Source organism: Macrobrachium rosenbergii, chromosome 8, assembly GCF_040412425.1.
Source record: "Macrobrachium rosenbergii isolate ZJJX-2024 chromosome 8, ASM4041242v1, whole genome shotgun sequence".
NCBI lineage: Eukaryota > Metazoa > Arthropoda > Malacostraca > Decapoda > Palaemonidae > Macrobrachium > Macrobrachium rosenbergii.
This window is the reverse complement of record NC_089748.1, coordinates 18,763,705-18,789,725: the sequence shown is the minus strand read 5'-3', so window position 1 is coordinate 18,789,725 and position 26,021 is coordinate 18,763,705. Positions and strand designations below refer to the sequence as shown.

The 26,021-nt window shown below is 34.4% G+C and overlaps 1 long non-coding RNA gene across 1 annotated transcript in view; it reads right to left on the bottom strand.

Moving 5' to 3' along the window:
* Positions 1–1,134: 1,134 nt before the first annotated feature.
* LOC136840625 (uncharacterized) overlaps positions 1,135–26,021 on the bottom strand; it is a 72,366-nt gene continuing 47,479 nt past the window's right edge. The window contains exon 3 of the long non-coding RNA XR_010853670.1: positions 1,135–1,438. This is a non-coding gene — a long non-coding RNA (uncharacterized lncRNA). The remainder of the gene's footprint in view (positions 1,439–26,021) is intronic.

Sequence of the window (26,021 nt, the reverse complement as noted above, 5' to 3'; positions counted from 1 at the left end):
TCCACTGGCCTTAAAGGACAAGAGTAATTGAATAGAGTAATAACGTATGTCTAATCAGCAAAAGGCACTGAACGGTTTTCCATTTTCTCAACATCCTCTCAGAGTTCCCTCAAACAACTGAGCTGCAATTTCCAGCATCATTTGTTAAAAATAAAAAAAATAAAAAGGATTAAGAGCTTGTACATAGCATGATGCCATAACTAAAATACAAAATCTGTATATCTGTAATGTTACTCAGAGGACCTATTATATGTTCACAAAACAGGCTTCACTAACTGCAAGAACGGAAATTCCCGCATCACTTTGTCTACTTATTTCCCAAAAATCGAATTGGAGGTAAAAAAAAAAAAAAAAAAAAAAAAAAAAAAAAAAACGAAAGGACTCTTACAAATCTACCCTTTCATAATTTACACAACCCGTAGCTAAAAATATAAAATGTGACATAGTAATATACAAAATCCCCTTTGCTTTCTTTCCTTATTAAAAAAGAACTAGAAATAAACTTTACTGCCAATCTCTATTTTCCCTTTAAGAAAGACAAAAAAGAGCAATTTCCCTACAGTCCGCACCATACAAAACAAACGATCTCATCCGACGAAATGCTCTTTTCATATCTTTTCCAGAAAGCTCTACACTATTTGCTGGATTTCATTAAATGATCAGATAATGATACTTTTCCACTTTCATTCAATATTTACCACCAACAAAAAGATTAAATCCCCCATTTTCAATCCTTCCAACTTTCATGAAGTTGTAAATGGCAGCAAAATGTAATCCCATGAAATACTAGCCCATTTAGGAAAGCCTGCGTCGAGTGGATTACTGCAAACCTACGTTAAATGATTGAATTCCATCGTTAATGGCTCCTACCGAACCGGAATCGGGTATCACATGAAAGTTTTATTTTCATTGTTCATAATTTGGGGGTGTTTATAGGGAATGTTAGTGTCTGTATAGAACTTTCTGATACAACTTTTTATTCTTGAAGAACATGGATCCGTGATGATGTCATTCAAAAAGTCTTTGATTATATTTGTTTTAAGTTAATAAGAGAGAGAGAGAGAGAGAGAGAGAGAGAGAGAGAGAGAGAGAGAGAGAGAGAGAGAGAGAGAGAGATCAGAACGTATCTCTCTATAACTCAGTTACGCAGTGAGGCCGTAACTTCCATATCCGGACGCCAAAAGAATAAACAGGTGATAGGAAATGAGTTCCTCAGAAATCTAGGCTACACTCAGGAGAGAGATGACAAGAGGTAATGTCATAAACAAAGAACAAAATCCTAGAATGAAAATAAACAAGGTGACTCCCCTAAATTTGATCACAGACATAAAAAAATAAAAATTAATCAAATGTAACTTTTATAGCTAGAAGGCAATGGTACTAATCATGTAAATACTCACCAGGAAGATGCCATTCGTATCATGTACCTCAGTCACTTCTGTAAATACAAAAAAAAAAAAAAAAAAAAATTAATTGCTATGATAACATAGGTAAATTCTTTTTCAAGTAAACTCAACTAAAAAGACTTTGTTTAATGATAGCATTACTAACCAGTCAGAAAAATCAAAATCAAAACAACGCACTTGGCAAACAATCAATGTGGATACAAATGTTAATCTAAAAATTTCAGTTTAAATATCAGTGTGCATTCAGAGGCAACGCCGAGAGCTTTGCATAGATTATTTGTGTTAGCAATAAAATATTTGTTGAAGTATGTAGTTAAATATTTCTTTTCTTTTTATATCAGTATAGAAATTAACCTATAAGGAGACCCTTTTACATATATTGTTCTAAATGTAATCATTAACAGGATCTAAGTATAAACAAAGTTATTGATGAGAACTGTCAATTGCAAAGGTTTATACAATAAATCGAGCAAAAATAAAACTTTGGTGTTCGACATCCGGTTACAGTATAAATATAAACCTAACGAAAGGCAACCAGCTAAAATATAAAGCATATGAACGGAACTTTCATTATATAATATAAGATTTTAAACTAAATACAGATCCAGTAACACACAATATGAACATGGTTTCTGTATGAACACGAACAAATAGAAATAAACTTTACATAACGGGCAAACATATATCGTTGAAGAGAGAACTTTTACTCAAGTTATAATCATAAATACACAAGAACCGAAAGGAGCTTGATTGAAATATCATCAGAGAAGACCTTTATAAATAAACAGACAAAGAAAGGGCCTTCAAATTAAGGATTTTTCAAGATCCAAATTCCATAGTTGATGTCTATCCAGAAGAAATTCACAAGCATTCACATTTCATGCAAATTCTTATGTTCAATAAACCTGATGAAAAAAAAAAAATGGTGAGAAGTAAAGAAAGACATCTGGAAACTAGAACATTTCATAACAACGACCAGAGAAGTGTGACATACTTCCCAAGCAAAGTCTCACTCACAGGCTAAAATATATCTATACATTTGCATTTACACTGATGTAATTATCTTACACGTTCATACTCAAAATGAGTGTGACAGGGCATGTCACTAGCACAGCTCATTTACTTGCTTATATTCTATGCTCGAAAATGTAAGACTAGACAAATATATTAAAACATAATCAAACTAACCAACTAAAACAGCCTTTAACTACACTAGGCATTCTGTTTAGGAAAGCATTGGGAATCTTATACAAGCAAGGAAACATTTAACATGATAACGATATACGGGATATAGGAACATTGTTTTAATGCATTCCTTCACACACGCACACTGTATACCATTGTGAATACGTATGCGAGCATTTATGCATATATCTATAAAATTAAGAAAATACTTTATTACAGATGATTGAAAATGATCAATATGCAAAAGAGTATGTTGCTACTGCCGCTTAAAATATTAATGATTTACCGACATATATATAGAGTAAATTGAACATCTGTCACCATCAGTAACCTTTCATATGCATAATTTCAAAATGAATGTTGCCAAGAAAACTATCATTCTTTGGCATGTGGATCATCCTCTAATAGAGTCAGAGAATGTATTGAACTAATTAACTCTACTGGTAAACTACTTTTCTAAAAATACGGGCCAAAAAAATCAAATGGCAGGAAAAACGACATTCCTGAATACATAACAAAAAACAGGGAACCAAATAATCCACCTAATAACGACATCATAACTGGATTACTTTGACCATCTACTATGGTGATGGACTGCATGAAATGCAAATATTACCAAAGTAAATATGTTTTCTCCATGAGAAGGCTGCTGCAATCTGCTGAAGCAGACGCACGTGGTAATAAAGATCTGGAGAGGATAAGCAAGTACTGTAATCCATACTCCCCTCACCGTGATCACCGTTTGTCACAGAAATATCCTGATTATTTCATAATACTCTGCAAAATAAATCATAACAGTAATCTCAACATTCAAGAATTTAATCTAAAGTACAGAGGGCATCCTACACTGGCAAAGGTATTCTTTGACCTGACAGGTGCTAACATCAGGGCAATTTGACCAGTGAACTGTAATCTGTTCTCATCTACACAACACAGGATTTGGGTAATTGGGTAAGGCGATTTCGTAGATTTCATGGGATCATGGCTTGCATTCCGTTAGCTATTTTCTGATGAGGAGGGAAATTGCCCTTGTAATCTGTTAGATATAAAGGTTTACGGGCAAACGTTCATTGTAACCTGCTTGAATGATAATATCCAATGCACAGTATTACAGCCTGCAGTTTTACAGATATGTCAATAGAATCTTTAAAACTTACATAAAGCACTATTTATTTAAAGCCTTAAAACGCCGGAACAAAAGAGAAACCTTGTCCAAACTTATACGCAAAAGTTGACAAAGTCGCAAAAACATTTTAATTGAAGATTCTCTTCCTTTCATTTTTCATAGTGTTATAAATATTTTCATAACTCAAAACGTTGTTAATTTTATTTTTAGGTTACCAATGCTTTTATTCCTATCAAATAATATATATATATATATATATATATATATATATATATATATATATATATATATATATATATATATATATATATATATATAGTTTATGCACAAGAATGTAAAATGATCAAGGCTTAATGAGGCACTGACCCGCGTTTATGAGTACCAAAGTAAAGAATGTATAAGCAAGGTTTCATCTTTCTGGGTCCACAAGAGCTGCTCCCTTGCCTTATCTTCTAGTAAAATATAATGTAAAGGTTTTTGTTAATATATTGAGTCATGTAGAGAATATTTTATTAATCCGAAGATTACATCATCTGAACAATAATGTTAACGTTTGGGCTGCTTACCTATGGACATGTGATAGTGTGATCGTCAAATATAACGTAATCGCATTAGTGTTACTAGCAAATCCGCGATAATGTGATACTCTACACTTGAGTTTCATAGAAACACCATAAGGGTATCATGAATTTCTTGGAAGCGCTGAATTTACTAGGTTTCAACCATCAGTTGGCAGCCAGCATGTTTGACTCTTGTAAAAAATCAGGACGTGCAGGCTGCAACTTTTATTTAATGCGATGTAATCAGTTAACAAGGATATGGATCAGCCATGCTCGCAGTCATGTGATTCGCCTAAAAAAAAGTGACAATAAATATTCTGGGTGTTCTAAATTGTAGCTGAAATCTTCTATCTTTTTCGTGTAAGACTCTATTTGTTTTCGGTTACCCTAAACTCGAGCGCTTTCCCAAGAGAAACGGTGAAGTTTGATCGAGCGTGTTGAATCCTTACACTCAAATAAAAAAAGATGTTGCTGATTTCTACGGCATCACTAGGCAGTCTTTGCGTGCCCAGGATGTCATCTGTTGACATAGTATACCAGTTTGTAAATAGAAACATTATTATAGCATATATTCATGATGGACACTGTCAAAATAAAATTTTGAAGACAGCAGAGCGTATCAGGGAATAAACAGTCAGCGTCACGAAGAGGGAAATCTGGATCTCTCAATCTGATCTTCAAATCCTTTTTTGCTTTTATTCATTACTGTTCTTACTTACCTGATTAAATTGTATTTTGGGTCTGCTTGTTTCTAGCTCATAGTTCCTTGATACTAGTTAGAAGGGTAAGGGAAGCTCTTCCTATCTATATTCTATTATTAATACTTTGGTACAATTGTCTCGGAGCATGGATCATCTCAAGGGTGAATTGTTCCAATTCCTTGGGTGTTTTCATGAAATTATTGCAAGTACGTAAACAATTTTGGATATTTCTAAAACTTGTCAGTTGACATTATTGTGGCCTATGTTATGTGGAAACAAATAGATTCAGCTATTTACAATTGTAATTTACGTCACTGTTCGGTGGTTTTAGAGACACTTCGCCTTTGCGCTACTAGCCACGTGTAAGTATCGTCGTTTCCCGTTGCTCTTGTAAGTTGTGTGAGTTGTCAGGTATAATTTCTTGAAATACTGTATTTTCTTCAGAGTATCTACGTGAACCAGGTGAGTTCCTGTATCTTCATGATTAATCACCATACGGTGTTTACGAGAGCACATGTTTATGCGATCACCATTATTATGGCTTTTTTATGGGTTTTATGGAAGTGGTATCCTGAACAATAAAATTGCCATGGTGTAATAAAGATTAACAACAGAACTTGTAAGAAGAACGTTTGTCTTTATTTTTCTTCGACGAAAGTTACCGTAGCTAAATTTGTCCGAAGTAATGCCGCTTCTTGGACACTGTAGACTAATTACCGTTTCCATGACAATCAAGTGTAAGACTTGACAGATTTCAGTCTCGTCAGCCAATACCAACTACGTATATCATTACATTGTGTTTCGGAGCAATGAAAATAACTATGTTACTCTTAAAATAAAAATAAATGCGGTGAATAAACAAATTAACACACAGATACCAACAAACGTAAGTGCTCATACACACATACTGTACAACACATAACTCTTGCAGTATCGTTCTATGCATAACATTCTGATTAAAACTTAGAGCCGCTGCAAACGTAACCATTTTAACGATTCGTCGCCATCAGACGCATAAGTAATGTCCTTTAACTAAACCCATCGTATATGCGTTTCGCAGATTCTTAAAAGCCTTTTAGGGGATCAAACACTGTCGACTTAATACCCTGCTCCACGATTTTAGGTTTGAGACTCTCGAGGCGAAGGTCTTCCGAACCTTATGTAAATAATCCCGCCACGACAACCTTTAGGGTCCAGAGAAGTCTGTTGCCCGGAGGGGCTTTACGGCAATTTAATGGAGAAGGGGCGAAATGGAAGTCTGGGATTCTTTGGAGTCGATGGTATTCGATAAACTTCCTCCGGCGGTGGGAAGGAACGACAGGGAAGAGTTTGCATCAAAGATAGTATATATGGCCTGACTCATGGTTCATTATAGCAACCTTTGCTTAAAATTGTTTGTTTCCATTATATTCAGGGCATTTAGAGAGTTAATAATACGGATCTTTTTTCTGACTTTGTCATAACCTTTATATCCCTCTTGTCGAGAATTTTGTACCATTTGGATTAGCGGTTTGGGATATGTTCTTCATTTGCTTGGGAAACACAGTTGCCAGGTGTTAGGAACAATCGTTTGCCGATTGTTCCTTTAGTGGGTTGTTGCCTTCTTTTTGTGTTTGTTTTTCTTGGTGGCAAGTTGACGTATGGTGGATGGTGTCAGACTTCGCCAGTCAGGTTCGTAGCAGCAACGAGTCAGGTTGAGGGTAGCAGCAAGCCAGCTGGAGTAGCAGCAGCAGGTATCCGCACCTGCGAGTCAGGTCTTGGCAGCAGAGCAGTGGCGAGTTTTTGTGGACGAGATGGTTGCCGTGTCGGCTCTGTCATGGTCGTCGTAGATGGAAGAGGACGTCAGTATGTTTCTTGGAGGACGAGATGGTTGCCGTATCGGCTCTGTCGTGGTCGTCGGTACTGGAGGAGGACGTCAGTACTGTGCTTGAGGACGAGATGGTTGTCGTTTCGACTCTGTCGGAGTTGTCCTGCAGTGTTCCTGTAAAGCAGCTTGGGGCTGTTTTGACGGCTCTATTGAGTTCGTCTGGTGATGTTATTTTTCATGAGTTTATCTTGATTTTAACCCTAATGTGCTGATTGTTTAATGATCCCGTTTTGTTCAGGCTTGATGTATTTAATTTTGCTGCTCTTGTATTTGTTTGTTTTTATGTATTACGCTGCCTGTATTAATTAATTTTGCTGCTGAAGTGTTTATTAATTTGTAGTTTAAATTACTTGTATTTTGCTGCTGTTAAGTAATTAATTCTATTATCTATTTGAAGTTTAATTACTTGGATTGTATTTTGCTGCAGCCTCATTTTTTTTAATGTAATTATTCAGTTTTGATATTGATGCGTTTTGGATGTAAAATTTTCCTTCAGAGCCATTTTTAGTTATGTAATTTTTGGTAACTGACTCATTTTGTATATATTAAAATTGAACCTGACTCGACTGTAAATATGTATATAACTAACTTGTAATAAATTAATTTTAAGGTAACTTTTTTGGTTTTGTTCTGCTCCTCCCTCCTTTGCTTGTCACCTCTCGTCAGTCATTACAGCCCAGTTGCTTGTTTCGTTTAGAACCTGTCGATCTCGAGAGGCGAGATCGTAATACCAGGTATTAAAAGAACTTTGCCAAAAGTGTCATGGGAACGGTTTATACCTTTGATAATCAAACTGTACTGTAGTTTTAATTGTATAATTTTTTGTTCTCCTTAACTGATATTGAGAAAACGTTACCCAGTCCCACCCTTAAAGGAGAGCAATTTCCTTACCAATTAGGTCTATTGTATTTTTGCTGAAGGTTTTTTTTATTAGCTCTTCTTACTAAATATTCGTTTAACTGAGGGGATATTTAAAAATTTACGGCATGTAAAAGTATGGAATGGAGAACATTTGACTGCGGTTTCCCACATCCAAAATAAATGGCTGTGATACCTTCTGCTAAGCATAACTCATTTTATTACCTCCACCAAGGAGGCTAAGTTGTTGGTTATGTCTGTTAGTTTTTCATTGTCCTTTTTACATATCTGTAACACTTAGGATTATTGCTAAGGTCGTAAAATGACTTCCTGAATGCTATGCATTTTTGTAATAAAAATTATTAAAAATTATGCCAGAATATTTCATCACATGAAGAGACAGAGTGAAATGAATGCAAGACAGTCCTGTTAATAGAACTGGGAGCTGATATGAGCAGGGTGTTTGTCACGAATTCTGTTTAATATAATGAAGAAAAGAATTATAAATAAACTAAAAAGAATAAGAGTGCGAGTGAGAGTACTAGAGTGTCTGGCAGATATAAAGAGAATTGTACACATTGAACAAAAGAAAGAAAAATTCATTTCATTAAAGAAAAGCGTTCATCACCGATGCTTAAACCTGCTTCCATTTCCAGGGGTTTTATGTCAGTGTTGTGAATTCTGAAGCTGTATATTGCCTTCGTCTGTCTATATTTGGAATATTGCTCTCATAATTTTGGTGCTTGGTCTTTCGTTTCCCTTCTTGTCAAAATCTAATCTGGGCTTTTTATTTGATCAGTGACTTCTTTCAGTTATTTTATGGGACCTATTTCTCTCTCTCTCTCTCTCTCTCTCTCTCTCTCTCTCTCTCTCTCTCTCTCTCTCTCTCTCTCTCTCTCTCTCTCTCTCTGTGATAATTCAATCACCATATCTAATTTTAAAATCTTTCACTGTCCGGAATATCATGCTAAAATAAAAAACACACAGCTGAAGCAATTATGTGAAATATGAGTGCAAAGCTTTACTTGTAGAATTCATCAGATCCATTAATTAGGACATAAGTTCATTGCATACAGGATATAGCAAACATTAATGAGATGATTAAAATCTAGCTCATCAGGAAAGTAAGAATACAAAGACAAAAGATATCAACAGCGATTTCAGTGAGGCCCCTTGCATCAGTGATGTGCTAGAGGCAAGATAAGATACAGGCTATAAACCATAAAACTGAAATTTTAATCAGCATCACTGTCATAAGTATAAAGTAAGTATATCTTAGTTTAACCAGACCACTGAGCTGGATAACAGCTCTCCTAGGGCTGCCCGAAGGATTAGATTTATTTTACGTGGCTAAGAACCAACTGGTTATCTAGCAACAGGACCTGCAGCTTACTGTGGAATCCGAACCACATTATGACGAGAAATGAATTTCTATCACCAGAAATAAATTCCTCTAATTCTTCATTGGCCGCTCGGAGAGTCGAACGCTGGGCCAACAGCGTGCTTGTCATAAGTGTCCATCGTATCATAAGTGTCTATAGTATTTAGAATGACTGTTATGGGCAAGATGTCTCTTTTTAACTTTACAGTTTTCTAATAATTATGGACACCACTTTTTTTCATTATTTCACCGAGATGTTACGTTTTCTTTCATTCTCTCTCCTAAAAATCTATCAAGAATGTACCGAATATCTTCCATTCCATTTTCCACTCCGTATTACACTCTTATTTTTCCACATTGAAACCCAATGGATCGTAATGTACGTCTTATACGTCCTAGCATTGGAATTCTCTTTGACGGTAAAAAAAAATGTATGCATTTGCCTGTGTATATAATAGTTCCCTCAACAAGAATTAATCACGTGTCTCCGCGTAATGGAAGTGTTCCTTTGAACTTGGGCATAAATGGAGGAGCGGCTTCCAGCTTAGTTCTTTTGTTTTCTGCTTCGTTGTTGTCAGACGTAGGCCCGAGTCTCTAAAAAACAACGCATGTAAATGCAATTTTTTAAAACAATAATTCATTTTAGCAGAAGACTAAATGAAACTATTTTATTTCATCCGATGGAAAATTTGACCGGATATTATAAAATGGTTCATGAAATAGATTTTAAAGAAGTTGAACCTTAAAACGTCTAGATAACAACCATTTGAATACATACAAAGAGCTTAGACTATTGCAACGAGTTTGGCTTACAGATATAAAGAATGAAAGTGGATACAGCTGACTGTCACTCTGTATTAATAGGTATTCACTGGAGAAAACACGCAAACCTTTTTTTTTTTTTGCAGACACTGTAAAAGAGCCAAGACTGACAGCATTCCAATGTTTCAGTTACCAGCAAGGTTTGAAAAATGACAAAAATTAAATGCAGCACTGTGCATGAAAACAATAGAAAAGCCTCCAGTTTGGGGATCAATGAAGAACTTCCAAACATGAACGAAGTAAACCTTTAGGAGAGGAGTAACTTTGACAGCTTAATTGCAATACAGATTTGATACGCTTGTTTTACAATTTTCCCAAGGATAAGATTGAAAATGGGCACCACAAAAAACTTTGAGGTAAGTAATATATGCGTCTTATACCTGCTTGAAAGGCAAAGCAAACAGAATATAGACTTAGGTTAAGTCCGCTCATCTCAACAGCCGTGGAGACGTAAATGTGATGTCGTATATAGTTTCCAAAATACTCCCATGGGAAGATAACCCCATATGAGGGACACAGAAAAATATTAATGTTCATACCTTACTGCAGAATAAGTACTTCTTTGCAATTCCACGTGAATGCTAAAAATGAACGCTGAAAATTCAAGTTATAGAAAACAATATCAAGGAACAAATTCGCCGGCACGAAAATATGAAATTGAAAGGAAGAAAGATTGGTCACACTGAAAGCTTTCTTGGAAGAGAATAAAGATTTTCCTCCCGAATATAACACATGAATGCTGACAGCGAATATGAAAAGGAAAGCGGCTAACCCGTCGTTTAACTGACATAAGCTTGAAAACGATCACATATCTGTCGTTTTATTCTAATAGGAGCTCAGTGGGTTGCAAACGGAAGTGATGGACGGTTGGTTTAACAACAAGCGCACGATTAATGAAAGGTGATGCTCTACACTAAGTTATATATACTTATATACACTTAAGAAGGAAAATATTTAATTAAGGCACATTAAATTCATAGCTTTCCTTAAAGCTATAAATGGTATAATTCCATTCATACTGTCCTTACTCCTAATAAAACTAAAATATAGGGTAATTACTAGTAAGTAAAATCTCTAACCCGTTTGAAACCAAAGAGGCTACTGCTAGCATCTGGACACATGAGCAGCTCAATATTTTAACGCGAAACAATCATGAATCTTTCAGTTATCCCTAAGTATGACTGTAATTATGCAAAATAAACGCCTACCTTTCGAATGAGGAATGATGTACATCAAATCTAATATCCATCATCTTTGTTCAGGCTTAGGTTCATGGTTCATGTTCACTATTTCCATAACATCAGCCACAACAAAATTAAACTCTTATATTTCAAAACTCGCACAAAAATCTACAATAAAATCTATCCTATAAGAAAACATATATAAATAAACATATTTTTACTGGTATTGTCACTATTTACTACGCTAAAGGAATTTCACGCACCAGAGATAAGACTAAATCAAATAACGGATTTTTGTTGACTCAAAGAAGTCATGAAGTAAAGCTGTAAACTTAAGTCCTGAATGAATGCTATGCACCTTTGTTGATCTTCGACACAACAACTCAAATAAGAACTGGTCCTCGAAAAGTTTTCAGTTTGGCACCCCAGGTTAAGATCTTGAAATATTAAATGTTACGAGTTTAAACGCTAAAAGGCACATTTCTTTAATATCATGCCAGTCATTACACACACTATACTGAAAGACAAAAATTACACACGGGCTATATCCCCAGCTCTGTTGAGTCTAGATAGTGCAAACAACGTGCGTTCTCAAGTGGAGTATGATGTACTTTCAGCTCAGTATGACTACCATTTTTTGCTAAACATTAAATTCTCATTAGAAATTTACTGTTTTAATTATTTTCTATCTGACTTGACGAACTCTTCCATAGGAAATCAACGAACACATTAAATAAAAAAAATAAACTGGCGGTATTTATCATGTCCTGTCAAATGACTTCCTTTTCACCCATGCAGTCTTCAGACGATGACTTGAGTTCCTTTGGCTTTACTTTCCCATTAAGACTGACAAAAGATATTGTCTACTGGTTGACCTCATTTCAAACATCCATGCTTTTTAAAACAACGTTTATTTTGCTGCTTAATCACTTGATTCTAATATGTATGAGAAAAATAAGTTGAAAATATAACCAAAAATATTTTCTAAAGCCGAGGAGATATTCGCATTAAAGTTTCTTACCTTTGCAAGAAAAAACTGAGTGACGTTAAAAGAGATATTAACTGAGGACGGCTGGACTTCTTTATCTTGGATAACGTGCAAGCTCAATTACTCAAGCGCTTCATAATTCTTTTACTAACATATTTTTCATCCTTGTCATTTCCGCTCTCTTTCATTTGCCTTTAAATATACAAGAACCTCTCTCCTCTTATCACAGAATCTTTCTCTTTACACGTATTCATATCTTTGTGTTCTTCCAGCATTATCTTTCCATTGCAGTTCTGTCCCTTGTCTTCATCTCCTTCAATCCTTCCCTTTTGTGGAGTCAAAAATCTTCCCTACCCGTTTCTTATAATTCTTGCCTTCTGCTTATAAAGATGAGTGTTCCGTTTTCCTTTTTTTTTATTCGTGTGCCCTTGGCTTTTATATTGGGACCCTTTGCCTTTTAGCTTTACATTTTCACTTCACTTTAGTTTGGGCTGATCGTAATAGGAGGGAGGGGAGCAAGGGGAGGTGGGGGACGGATGAAGGGGACAACGACGACTAAGTCTTATGGTAAGGGAAATTTCTTTAATATACATTTTGATTTATACCTTTGTTTATTTTGAATCAAATTTGAAACCTGAAGCGCATCATTCTTCAGAGCTTTACTAGAATATGGCCTTGTCCAAAGAAAATGAATTTAAGCAAAGTAACAATGAATTCAAATGGTGTAGAAAAGGACTGTGATGGAATATTCAAAATCCATCCAAATGAACGTAGAGATTGTGAGATGCTAATCTCATATGATGTTGAAGTGTTTGTGCTGTTAAGTTTGAGCAAATTGATAATAGAAGATAATTGACAAGGTAAAAAAATCATGCAATTAATTGCCCTATACTTGAGCATTACTGCAGCACTGACGGACAAAATGGGTACTAACAATTTGCAAAAAATTGAGAACACAGCTTCACAGCTACTGTGTTCAAGGTCAACCTGCAATAAAGATATGGGCTGAGTTAAAATAATTCCCAGTCAACGTCAGTCCTTTGTTAAATCTTGTGCAAATTTCGATATCAATACTACACTTTTTAATATTCACCATTTCATGATCTTTATGTAGAGTTTTGACATTGAATTTCCCGTTCTATCTAAGAAAGTTTTGCTCTGGATGGTTTGGTCGTAATTAACATCAAGTATGCAGGATTATTAAGAGTTAATACCCTAATATCGAAACTGATTGCATTAGTCTATGCTTCATTTCAATTAATGTGGTCTAAGTGGGATTGCTTATGTAGGCCAACAGCAGTTAAAAAAAAAAAGCAAGATGCTTGTGTATTTAGGCTGCGCATGATAAAAAAATGTACAAAATGCAGACAAAATTATCCAAGACCTTCATAATGATATATAACTTAATATATCTTTTATCAGAGGTATCAACTGCAGACTTCACAACTCCGGGAACTCAAATCTGTGGTGTCAAAATTCATGAACGAAATTCAACATTACCGAGCGGAGTCAAATCCATACTGGTAATCATTTGGACTGTTAACTAGTGTGACGTCATTCCCACTTCGAGAGCTAGCCAATCACTGGCATGTAGTGGGTGGGGCTTAGCTGCAAAGCTAGGTGGATTTTGCTGTAGGTGCTTGGCAAGGCAGCTTCAAAGATTCAATTAAATCCACTGACGGTGATGCGTTGGATCATTTTTCTATTACTTATTCGACATCAACCAAGTTTTCACTTAATGAGTATATGTAGTTTGGCCATTCATTCTGAAAGTTTTACAAGATTCTGTTGGTAATTTTCTTTTTATGCTATAATTTTCAAAAAGATCATTACTCAATTTTCAAATTATAGTCTTTCTTATTCTAGGTAAATTTTAATTGTAAAAAACATTAAAATCTTAATATGTGCGTAAAACAGATATCCTCAGATAATTTGATAATAATTTAGGTGCTTAAAAATTAAGAAATATCAAGTTTACTCGAAAAAATTTTTTCAATAAGATATTCACTAAAATAAACCCAGTGGAAATAACTGGGAATTTGCTTGAGCATTTTCAATGATAATGGGAACCAATTTCTATGTCTATACAATTACTGATTAAACTTGGCTGAACTATTTATTACAATTACTGTCAAATAAATATTCTTTCCTTTATTTTCCTAAGAAAATTATCTGCTTATAAGGGACCAGTTCGTGATCATGCAAAAATTACTGGAGGGGCTTTTCAAATGGTTACATGAAGTTGCATCAATGCTTACTAATAGGCGATTTGTTTCTGATCACAACAGGTTATCATTATATACCGTTACTTGCAGGTTTGATCAATATATTTTCATAGACCGTAACATAGTGTTCACAGAAATTTTTTGACTTTAGAGTGTCTTTCAAAAAATAGTTATATAACTAAAAAACAATATGAACTAGATATAACATAGCCACAGTTCATGATGTATTTCTCTCTTTTTTATGAACTGTCAGTAAATTATACAGATTTTCCTTTATTTCAACTGCTTACGGACGTCTACATAAACATACGGATTGTTGACATCTTGGTCACTTTGAGAATTATGACTTATTTCATAAGCAACTGAAAATACGAACAAAACCATGAAGGATGAACACTGCATTACATCTAATCCCATCTGTGATCATTTACAGTCTATGAATTTTGTCAAGTATTTTATGAGCGTTTGCAATTTTTACCTAATTCTAAAGCAACATAGATTGATGAAGAAAAAATTCCTTGCTGTAACATTATCGTCATTCCAGTAATTTTAAGCTTCTCCCTATAATGCAAGTGCATGCACTGCAGTAGTTATAAGCCCTCAAGACCCGATTTATTTCCTAAAGGATTCTGATAATCAAATCAATATGTTAGTGAGAGAATTCTTTAAAGGTATTTCCTAATAACTTTGTTTTTACTTTGTGTTTCTGTGAGCGAGTTTGTCAGAGCAAGTAGGAAGTCTGACTGCCATTCGGCTTCACGTGAATTTCTCTATATTCGAACAATGCACATATCTTCACCTTCAAAGAGATAAACAGACGTTATAATAATAGGCTGATGATAAGGCGATAGTTAAAATATACAATTCCGAGCACGGAAATTATCTTCTACTAGCCAGACCATTGGTAAATCACTCTAAATTTCAAAAACTGCTCTTACGAGTAATTGCGTGTGAAGTAATCTTCAGGACAATGAGAAATTACTTTAAAGGCTAGAAATGAACCTCAGATTTGATGAGAGTAAATTCTCTTAAAGGGAGGATAACATGCAGTTATATATGCACTGTCATCGTCACTCCACGTAAAATGAGAAAATTTTTTATAATTCCAGGCAAAAATAATACCTTTATTTATTAATTATTAACGGACAACTGACCTTTGTGCTCTCGTTCCCCCACACCACTGGCTACGCCCATGACATGAGAAAAGTAAACCAAATTAGTTTAATCGACATCAAACTCAACTGACTTCAATAAAATCATTTTTACCTTTGGTAATATTACATAGATCATAAAAACAAACGATTAAATGAATAGGATGTTAGTGATAAACACAGGAGAATATACATTTTCCATTTTGACCCACAATTCAAAGAAAGCTTCGCCATACTACAAAATTTCTCCTGTGATGCTTTACAGTCATTTTCCGAGACCTCAGGATGTCTCATTGAATAAATACTAAAAGGCTGGGGAAATGTATAAGATGAATCATACTTTACCTGCAGAATAATGAACGAGGAATCCCAGCATGTTCTTGATGCTTCCGTTAGGAAGCTAAAGCTAATTTCACAACCACCACGCAAATAGAGGAGAAAAGCATAGTGAACATTTTACTGCTAAAACTACAAATTTCTTGAAGTGTATTTAGCTCGTCTTGTTAATGATATTCAAGATGGTATGGACACATGATTTTATCCTTTAACAGAATTAATAACAAAAAGAATATCCTAACTGAATCTTCATTGAGCTTTAGGTGAAGTAAATAACTATAATCAGCGAGTTCTTGAAACTACCGCTCTTTCCTAATACAAACGCGTGGTGACACAGTATACTGTATATACCTGCAGTTAACCCGATGTTAATGAAGTTTCTTGTTATAAAATATAAGATTTATGCATTTTCCTTCTAAAAATAACTATTTTGGCCGTAGGTGATCTTAAAAGCTCATCTCTGTTACCTCAAAATATGCAACTCACTACTGTTAAAGAAATAATGAACCTTGAACTATTCACAAAATAGGTGCAGTGGAACACGCTGGGAGGAATTACCAGGAAATAAATCTAACATCTGAATGAAATCACGTGTTTATCTATTTAAGAAATTCCAGATATGACATAAATATTACAACGTACTCAACGCAAGACAAAATGAAACCACACTGAAATATTTTGAATATTTGAAACACGAACAGAGACAGAAGGCACTCTAATCATATCCAGTGAAATCCATTCGTGTATATAGTAATTTATCTGAAGTACACAGTCTTGATCCCATTTAATAAAATAACAACTGAGACCACAAAAAGGCCCCCAAAGGTATAGAAAACATTCCATGAAAGCAATAAAGGAAATCATTAGTCATTAAAAAAAAAGGCTCTAATCTCAGTTGACAGCCATTCAAATGAGGGTTCATAAAACGCAGCCGGGCATGCAGTGACAGTGCTGATCGGCAATGAATCATTTAATACAAATGGTTTTAAAGTTACACTGCTATCACGTGGAGCCATTAATTGAATACCATTTTCAGTGGAAATTCTAAAGGATTCATGTTTGCACAATTGTCAGTTGTTGATCAAGTTGATCAAGCATACATCTAACACTTACTATTATTATTATTATTATTATTATTATTATTATTATTATTATTATTATTATTATTATTATTATTATTAGTAGTAGTAGTAGTAGTAGTAGTAGTATAAAGGACGCCTACAATAGTAACAATGGTAGTGATATACGTGTAGGAATGATTTCTTATTGTAAAACAATAATTTCCAAAGAAATTGTTGCAAAAAGGCACATGTTTCTGGTATGAATGAACTCGTGTATGGAAGACGTATGCAAACCATACTGAAACTGTCTTAACAGCTGAAGAAGTTTGCCCGCCATTACCCAGGAACAGACATTACCTTTTCTGGAATGTGGTAAAACAGTTTTCATGGTAAAGACAAATAATTACAAGGGACAAAATATACAATAAAGTAAACGCTAAATTCGAGTGCATTAATCAGAGTGTCCAAAAGCCTATTTTGAGAACACGACTACTTTATTTTCGGAATAAACAGAAAACAAACTGAAGGCCTTGCAAGGGGAAATCAAATCTCTGCAACTGTTACTAAATGTTCATGACAATTACCAATCCGAGTGGATCAAATTGTCCACACGAATTCAAACCACTAATAGCAAACGATATGAGAATAACACTTTTATGATTTTACAAAAAAAGAGCAAAATGTTAAGTTTAGAATGACTTAAATTTATAGTATTTTTAAACAGAATTTACACTGGAAAAATATAAAATAACAAACGTTCTATTTTGATATCTATGAAAGGAATGACAACAGTAAACATGATTTATACATCTGTCGAAAACCAACGTATACATTTGTGACAATCAATTACGTTAGGCCATGTTTTAATAAATATTAACTGAACGTTGCTGTCTTTCCCACAAAAATCCATTTTTTTCTATCAACTAATTTTATGGATATTCATAAAGGAATTGATTTTTTAAATATTCCTTTTAAGACAGTGGCTTTAATCAAATTCTCGTTTGCAGAGTCGTAAGGAAATCTTTTACCCATAAATGTACACCTAAAATTAATTCCTTTGGTCCACACACAAACATAATTTACCCAAAATTGCCGAACGTTTCTAATATTTGCAATGAAATTTAGGAAAAGGAATAAAAACTTTGTTTTCGAAGCACATACTTAAAACATATATAAGCCTAGGTGTTTATAATAATTACAAACTATGTTTTTTATACTTAAAAATCAATTGCTAGATTTACTATGTTCTCAACCGTTCATCGGTTCACTTCTTCCAAAATAATACAGTTTGAACTTGGTAGAATTTATTATTATAAAATTTCATCTTCCTGGTAGACGAGAATAGAGCTGTCAGTCCCAACAGCAGCTGGGAAAGCATCTTCATTAAGCTCCTGGTTTACAGGAATTAGAAAAAATGTACCATCAATTTTAGTCTGAGTTACTCTGAACACTTTCCAAAGCAGACTCTCATGACGAATTGTTGATAATAGAGCTAATTTTAAGCAGACCTAAGAAAATCGCATATATCTGAATCGAGACAGTGTTTCTTTTCCTTCGAACATATTTTGAATTTCGTTTATTTTATTGTCTTGGTCTTCGCATTTTTTACGTTTCACGTTTATTTTGGTTTCCTATGATGAATTTATTTGACTGTTCCTGTACGTTACTACTCTATTTGGTTGTTCGTTAAATAGTTTCAAACTTATTTTAATTCCCAACGTTGAAGTTGTTATACACGTTGTTGAAATTATTTTTTTTTATTTTTTCATTTGCAAGCCTCCCAACCCCATCTTTGTACAGTTTGAGAATGACTCTAGAAAGTGAGGTAAAGCATCCAAATTTCTTTCTTCCATTTTACTTATATCAATCTCTGTGCACTTTAGTAGTTAACTTCTCTAAACAGTTCTTTGTAGGACTTTTAAATCCAGTTCATGGCGGTGATATTTTTATCGCAGGAACGTGCGAAACATCCCAAAAATAGAGACGTTATTTGTTTTATACTCTTTAAAATTCATCACCATTTTAAAAACAACAGTAAAACTTGAAATATCCCATAAGTTACAACATTAAATGAATAAAAAGAATTTCTTAAACGAAATCTGGAAATAACCAACGCAAGCCCCAGTTTGTGCTCAGAGAGGCGCTCTTCCTCATCACTGGGAGATTTCCAAAACCCACAATTGATCACTTCACGACGCTTTCCGCAAGACTCGGGATATCCCAGCAAATCCCCCAGGAAACTGGATGCTTACAGCAACCCTGCAAGAAGAACTGTGCTTTATCGGCGCCGAGCCAGAATAAAATTAAACTGCTCTTCACCTGGGTACTTTCACAGGAGAGAGAAATCAATTTTACACGGTCTGAATGGCCAAGGGGATGAGAGGGAATGACAGAAGAGGAAGTGACTCATGAAAATGAAAAGATACAACTTAAGGGGACAAAACTGCCTTGTGGTACTCCAGCAATGTCGAGTTTTTCGTAACCAAGAACAAATGATATGGTATTTTATCAGCATTACATTTATTATATCAACATTTCAAAATCTACAAGAGTAAAGTTATATACCGTATATATGTGTATATACACACACACACACACACACACACACACACACACACACATATATATATATATATATATATATATATATATATATATATATATATATATATAAATATATATCATCTCAATGGGGGTGATAAACAGCAGACTCATCTAAGAATGCTAATGACAATACGGCTTCTCAATCATATTTCAAAATATTTCTTTTGGAAGTATGAGAGCTATACTTAATCATTAACCCACCTAGGTGTAAAAACAAACAAGATAAAATAATAATTTCGCTTTTAAATGACTTACATCCATCTACACACATCTCTACAAAAGTTCGTACTTTACAATTAAGTTCTCCGTAGCATACGAATTCATTCTGCTCACGCTAGCTGAAAAGTACATCCCTACAATTCATTATCTTCATTTCAAAGATCAATTTCACAGTCATAACAGTATTGCACACCCCTTTATATACACCTTTAAAGAGCATTTATGCTGTTACAAACAACCAAATATTGTTAACTATTTAAAATACCACTGTATTTATCATGCCTCGACAAAACTGTCATCCCATACAATAAACTTGTTTTAGTACTTAGATTAAGCATTTTTGCCGAAGATCGTCCGAATCCATACTGCTGATTGTAACACAGACAATGTGTCTTCCTTGATGGGAGTAACATCCAAGAATTTAAAAAAATAAATAAATAAAAAAAATTAAAAAAAAACAGGGAATGACAGCAAGTCGTCCCAACACCTCTCGCTCATCAAATCTTTCCTTTATTGTTTGCAGATACCGGGAAATATGGATAGAATACGCTGTAGAGAAAGCCATTCATGCTCATTTTACTTTAGTAAAAGCGAGAAAAATATCTGAGCGCACATCTACCGAAAGTATTTACATAAGAAGGAAAACTATCATACAAATTCTTTCTTCTGAGAGAACCGAATCCGCAGTTAAGTATACCTTAGTTTAACCAGACCACTGAGCTGATTAACAGCTCTCCTAGGGCTGGCTCGAAGGATTAGACTTATTTTAAGTGGCTAAGAACCAGTTGGTTACCTAGCAACAGGACCGGCCCGAAGAGCATGTTAGCGCGCTGTCATTGACGGTACCGCTAACCTTATCACACAGTGATTGAGCGAAGCAATGTAAGGAAAGAAAATCACTTCAAATCACACGTTACGAATTATGCCAATGCATAACAGGGATCATATTTATATAACCATAGGGAAAATAGTGCTTGCTGTGAATTCGCACGCCTGTCGACATGCAAGGCACTGAAAAAAAAAACACTAACACTGCTTGTCAACGTTACGTTGAGGCTGAAATTTTGGACGATACAAAAAGAATCGTGTCGCATCAGATCTGAGCATGACTGTACAAGTCCGAAGTAACCTTAATCCCGCGCCACCCGAAGATGGAAACCAATATGAAGTCAACAAAAGGAAACGGAAATGTTATATAGTAAGTAAAATGTCTGCTTCCCGATCAGTTTATTTGACGTTGGTGGCCTATTTTTGGCTAGCCATCTGGAGATGGTTTCATTTCTATCCTCATTACAGAGTCAGCATTCAACAGAAATATGTGTAACAGAGTCAGAATCAGTTGTTAACTATTTGTGACAGAGTGCATAAGTCAGGGCTGGTACGCTAGTCAGATGAAGATCCGTTTTCGACTTAGTTATTTGTGCGTAATTACTTGAAAGTATTAATATGTAATGCCTGAATTTAGTTAAATAACTACTAAATAAGCAAGATATAGCATCTGTTTACAGACACAGCTGAAATTCATCATGGCAGAGATAGACTGATTTTTATTCTAAATCCAATAACGGAATCTTACAGATATTTGTACAGCAGATACAAAAGAAATTCCATGTCTCTCGATGACTGAGTGCATTAAGCCAAAGTCACCCATGTCGGTCTTTAAAGGGACAGTCGTGAGCTCTTCACCTTGAAAAATAATGCAATTTGAATTTGAAGACATTTTATATTTATTGTGGCCAAACAAAAATATTGCTGAATCGTGTTACTGCATGAGACCTCGCTCATGAAATTAACGAAAAAAAGTGCAACGATGAAGCTTTGGCCAAGGTTTGCTAATTACCTTGAAGTTCTACCAGAAACAATTCTGAAACAAATTTTCTCTCTGGCAAAAAGCCGTAGGTTTGACCTACTACAGTGCAGGTACATAGGGCGGTTGTTTATATAGGCGTTAGATAGGTAGATTTCTAAAATACTCCCCAAAACAACCCAAGGGTTTGTTTGTTCATGTGAAATTTCTTTTTTAAATTTGACATGGTGGTTTCAGACATTTTCTTCAAACAAGTGAAGACATCATACGTGCACGACAGTGCTGACGTCTACACTTTTCCACCACCGATGGGATGGAGGCCTCTGAAAGTGATAAAGCGTTTTGTGTTTTATTGTGGAAATGACTTTATATTAAGCTGATCCAATTCATGACATAACTTTGCCCTTTCCCAAAGTCATGTATTACGTTCTTATAGGAAACCCAGAAATATAGCTTCAGAATATGTTTATGTGAAAACGTATTTTCAAAGCAAAGGTTTTTTTCATTAGTTGTTTTATTATACGAAGATCAGCGTTTAGAGCGTTCAAAATTCTACCGCTCTAAACGCTGATCTTCGTATAATAAAACAACTAATGAAAAAACCTTTGCTTTGAAAATACGTTTTCACATAAACATATTCTGAAGCTATATTTCTGGGATTCCTGTACGAATGCAATACATGACTTTGGGAAAGGGCAAAGTTATGTCATGAATTGGATCAGCTTAATATAAAGTCATTTCCACAACAAAACAAAAAACGCTTTACCACTTTCAGAAGCCTCCATCCCATCGGTGGTGGAAAAGTGTAGAAGTCAGCACTCTCGTGCACGTATGATGTCTTCACTTGTTTGAAGAAAATGTCTGGAACCACCTTGTCAAATTTAAAAGGAAATTTCACATGAACAAAACAAACCCTGAGGAGAGCCATCATGTTTACTGGAAGTTTCGTGTAAATTTTAGTCGAAAAAAATTAGGGTTTTAACCCAGGTAATAATAATAATAATAATAATAATAATAATAATAATAATAATAATAATAATAATAATGAAGATGATGGTGATGTTGTTGGTGGTGATCATGATGGTGATGAGGATGAGGATGAGGATGATGATGATTATTATTATTATTATATATATTGAAGATAGTGTAAAACCTATAATAATAATAATAATAATAATAATAATAATAATAATAATAATAATAATAATAATAATAATAATAATAATAATAATATTATAAACTAATATGTAAAGATCACCCAACCTTTAAAAAAAGAAGGAAGAGAAATTTTATCTCCAAAACCGTTTCGGGAACGAAGTATGGAAAGTGGAAGATCCAATATTTCAATATAAATCAAAAGGAAAGGATACGAAAACCAATTGACATGGAAGAATCAAAGGAAAGGATACGAAAACCAATTTAAGTGCACGGAAGAATCAAGGGGAGAGAGATGCTCTGCTCTGCTTAGGTGTAATATATATATGTATATATATATATGTATGTATGTATGTATATATATATATATACGAGTATATATATATATGTGTGTGTGTGTGTGTGTGTGTGTGTGTTTCCAATTAAGTCAGGCCATACATCAGAAAAGGAAACCCACTCTAATGTTAAGGACTGCCAATGTTTTTATGTCACGACTTTTCTTTAAATTCAGTACATTCTCTTACTCCCTGTAACTGTAAATTAAATTAAAATTATATAATATATATATATATATATATATATATATATATATATATATAAATTATATATATGAGTAAGTGTGTGTTTCCTTTTCTGATGCAAAATGGTTATTGATGTATGGCCTGATTTAAATGAAACATTTGGGAACATTCCAAGATATTTCAATTTATTTGAATCATAATTCAACTCGCTGCGTAGTCACTTTATTAAATCATTTGGTAAACGTGTTAACGTTCATGATTTCTTGTTCTCTGTTTAATTTTGATTAAATTCAAAACAAAGATCCTCTTTGAAGTTTCAACATTTTTTTTTAAGTTTGCCACGATTGAGATTGTGTATCAATAAATCGTTGACCAAATAAATGGGTATTTTTTTCATAGAATCTGAATTATAAAGTGGAATCAATGAACATTTTTACACATCATGAAACTAACCCACGTTCTTGGTTTATAGCAATTTTTTTATCGTTTTGCAGGAATTGAAATTTTTCTAATAAAACCGAACCAATCTGTAAATTTCATCACTGCGCACCAGAGAAAAAATTAACTAGCAAAACAAATATTTAGAGAAAAAATAGAACGAACAAAACCACTTACTGCCTTAGGTATACACAAACATATCTTAATCACTAACACCGTCTGTAAGCTCCGATAAACAGAATATTGCTCAAAGGCCCAAAAATTCAACATCGGCATAGAAGCAAAACATTTTATTCAATCCTCCTTGAGCACGATGGTTTCCAGCGAGTAACTGCCAATTACGAAAGAGCAACCATTTCCCCTCTGTAATTCGGCACCTGGGTTTCGCCACCTGGCCGAAGAAGTCATGTGAGCAAAGCTCCATTCAAAATGGTTTATTATTTCACAACAACAGGCGATGCTATCTGAAGCTTTCCGGGTGTGTTATGATTGAAGGGAAATAACAAAAATACCTCCAGTTGAAAATTCTCATGGGAAACAAAATCATTGAACACTGTGTCTTGCAATTGTTTACAGGAAACACATTCACGCAGTAAAATAATTTGCTTTAGAGAGAACTTTTGATGAATTTTCACCTCGGTTGTGGAAACAGGAAAAAGCAAAGCGGGTGAGTTTTCAAGCCGAAAAACTATTCTTAATTGTTAAACTTACATCCTATTTCAAAATCTTCAAACACAGCTTCCTTCAAGAGGGACAACAGCTTCATTAACCATTACAATCAGATTTACGCAGACTTATCTATTATCCTCTTGAGATGTTATTTTCTGATACAAAATATGAGCTAAAGGAAAGTATAAGGTAAAACCTGAAAAAAACAGGAGACCTCAATGCACAAAGTCTCCCCCTCCCTCAGACCTCTCTAGAAAACATACCACAATAAAATCAACATGCCTTCTTTGTTTTAAGAATTGCACGTCATGTAAAACATACTTAACTCAAGTATCTTTCTGTAAGTCTACTTTCCACTTCTTTCCTTTTTTAATATTATGTACTATATACTGCTCTTGTTATTAACCCCATTTAGGAAAAAAATACTGCTTTTCACATGGAAAAGTCAAGTAAAACTTAAACAGTTGTTGGGTCTCCAAGAAAAGTTCATTTACAAACTCACAATATTCGACTGCCACATATAAAGTAAAGTGAAACAATTGTAATCTAAACCACCAAAATGTCAGAGGAGTAGGAAAAAACTCTTCAAACCGCATTACAGGAGAGAATATCAGTTAATGATATTCATCTAATGTATTTGACTCAACTCTCATTAATGGAAACAGAAAAAGTAAAATCTAACATTACTGAATAAATTTATGTTCAAAACACAAGACATTTTTACAAATGTTAAAGATTAAGAAGAAAAATAGTAACAAGTTAATTTTAGATAATGACTTTTCCATAAGTAAAAGGAGATATCCCTTACATCCAACACACAGCAGAAAAAAGGAGAGGAATAAAAAGAATCAGATACAAACTCCAGATAAAATGGAAAAGAGGGAGATGAAAATACTTTCATATGCAAATGGAGATAATGAATTTAAGAAATAAAGAGACATAGAGAAAGAAAAGTAGAATAGCATGTTCATAAAGGAATTTACTCTAACAATAACAAGAACAAGGCAATAGAAGCTAGACTAGATATAGTAAAAGTGATGCCAAATTAGTGCTGTCACCAACCGGTTCAGTTATTACATAAAAACAAACGAAAAATAAACATACAAAGACTCTATTCTTATGAAGTTAAGAACTCCCCGCTTTGAGTCTCTGACACTCAGAAGTGTCGTTGGTTAGTACCGGATTCCTGACTCAAAGACTCTGCTGACTATTCTCACTTTCATTCAACGCCATTTCAAAATTGTTGCCCAATATTTTGTAGCCGGGAGATGTATCTAAGGTTATGTATATTAATAAACCCCTGACTCTTCATACAGAAACTAAATCCCATGAGCGGAAACAAAGAAAGGAATCAAAGGGCTCGTTTACCTGATGCACGTCGTCGCAGAAGGAGCAAACCAATTTCACACCCCCTGGAGGGAAGAGGAAATTGAGGAAGAGAGACGACCGAGGAACTGAATAGACACAGCAACCGCCCAGAAATGATTCCATGGAAAAGTTTCTCCCTGTTACCTTCTGGCAACGTTGTATAAGAGATGATGCAGTTTTATTGCGGTTGGAACTATGATTTGAGTTTTCGTTAACCCTATAAAAGGAAAGACCAAAATGTGCGCAAAAATTAATTTAGGTAAAGGGGGAAAAAACTACATTATTTGAAACTTTTACACATCAGTAAATTAATTATTTGATATTCACATTGTCTGTCGATCTTCTAACCTTATTTACATACATACCGGGTGTTTCAAAATTAGAGGCCGCCC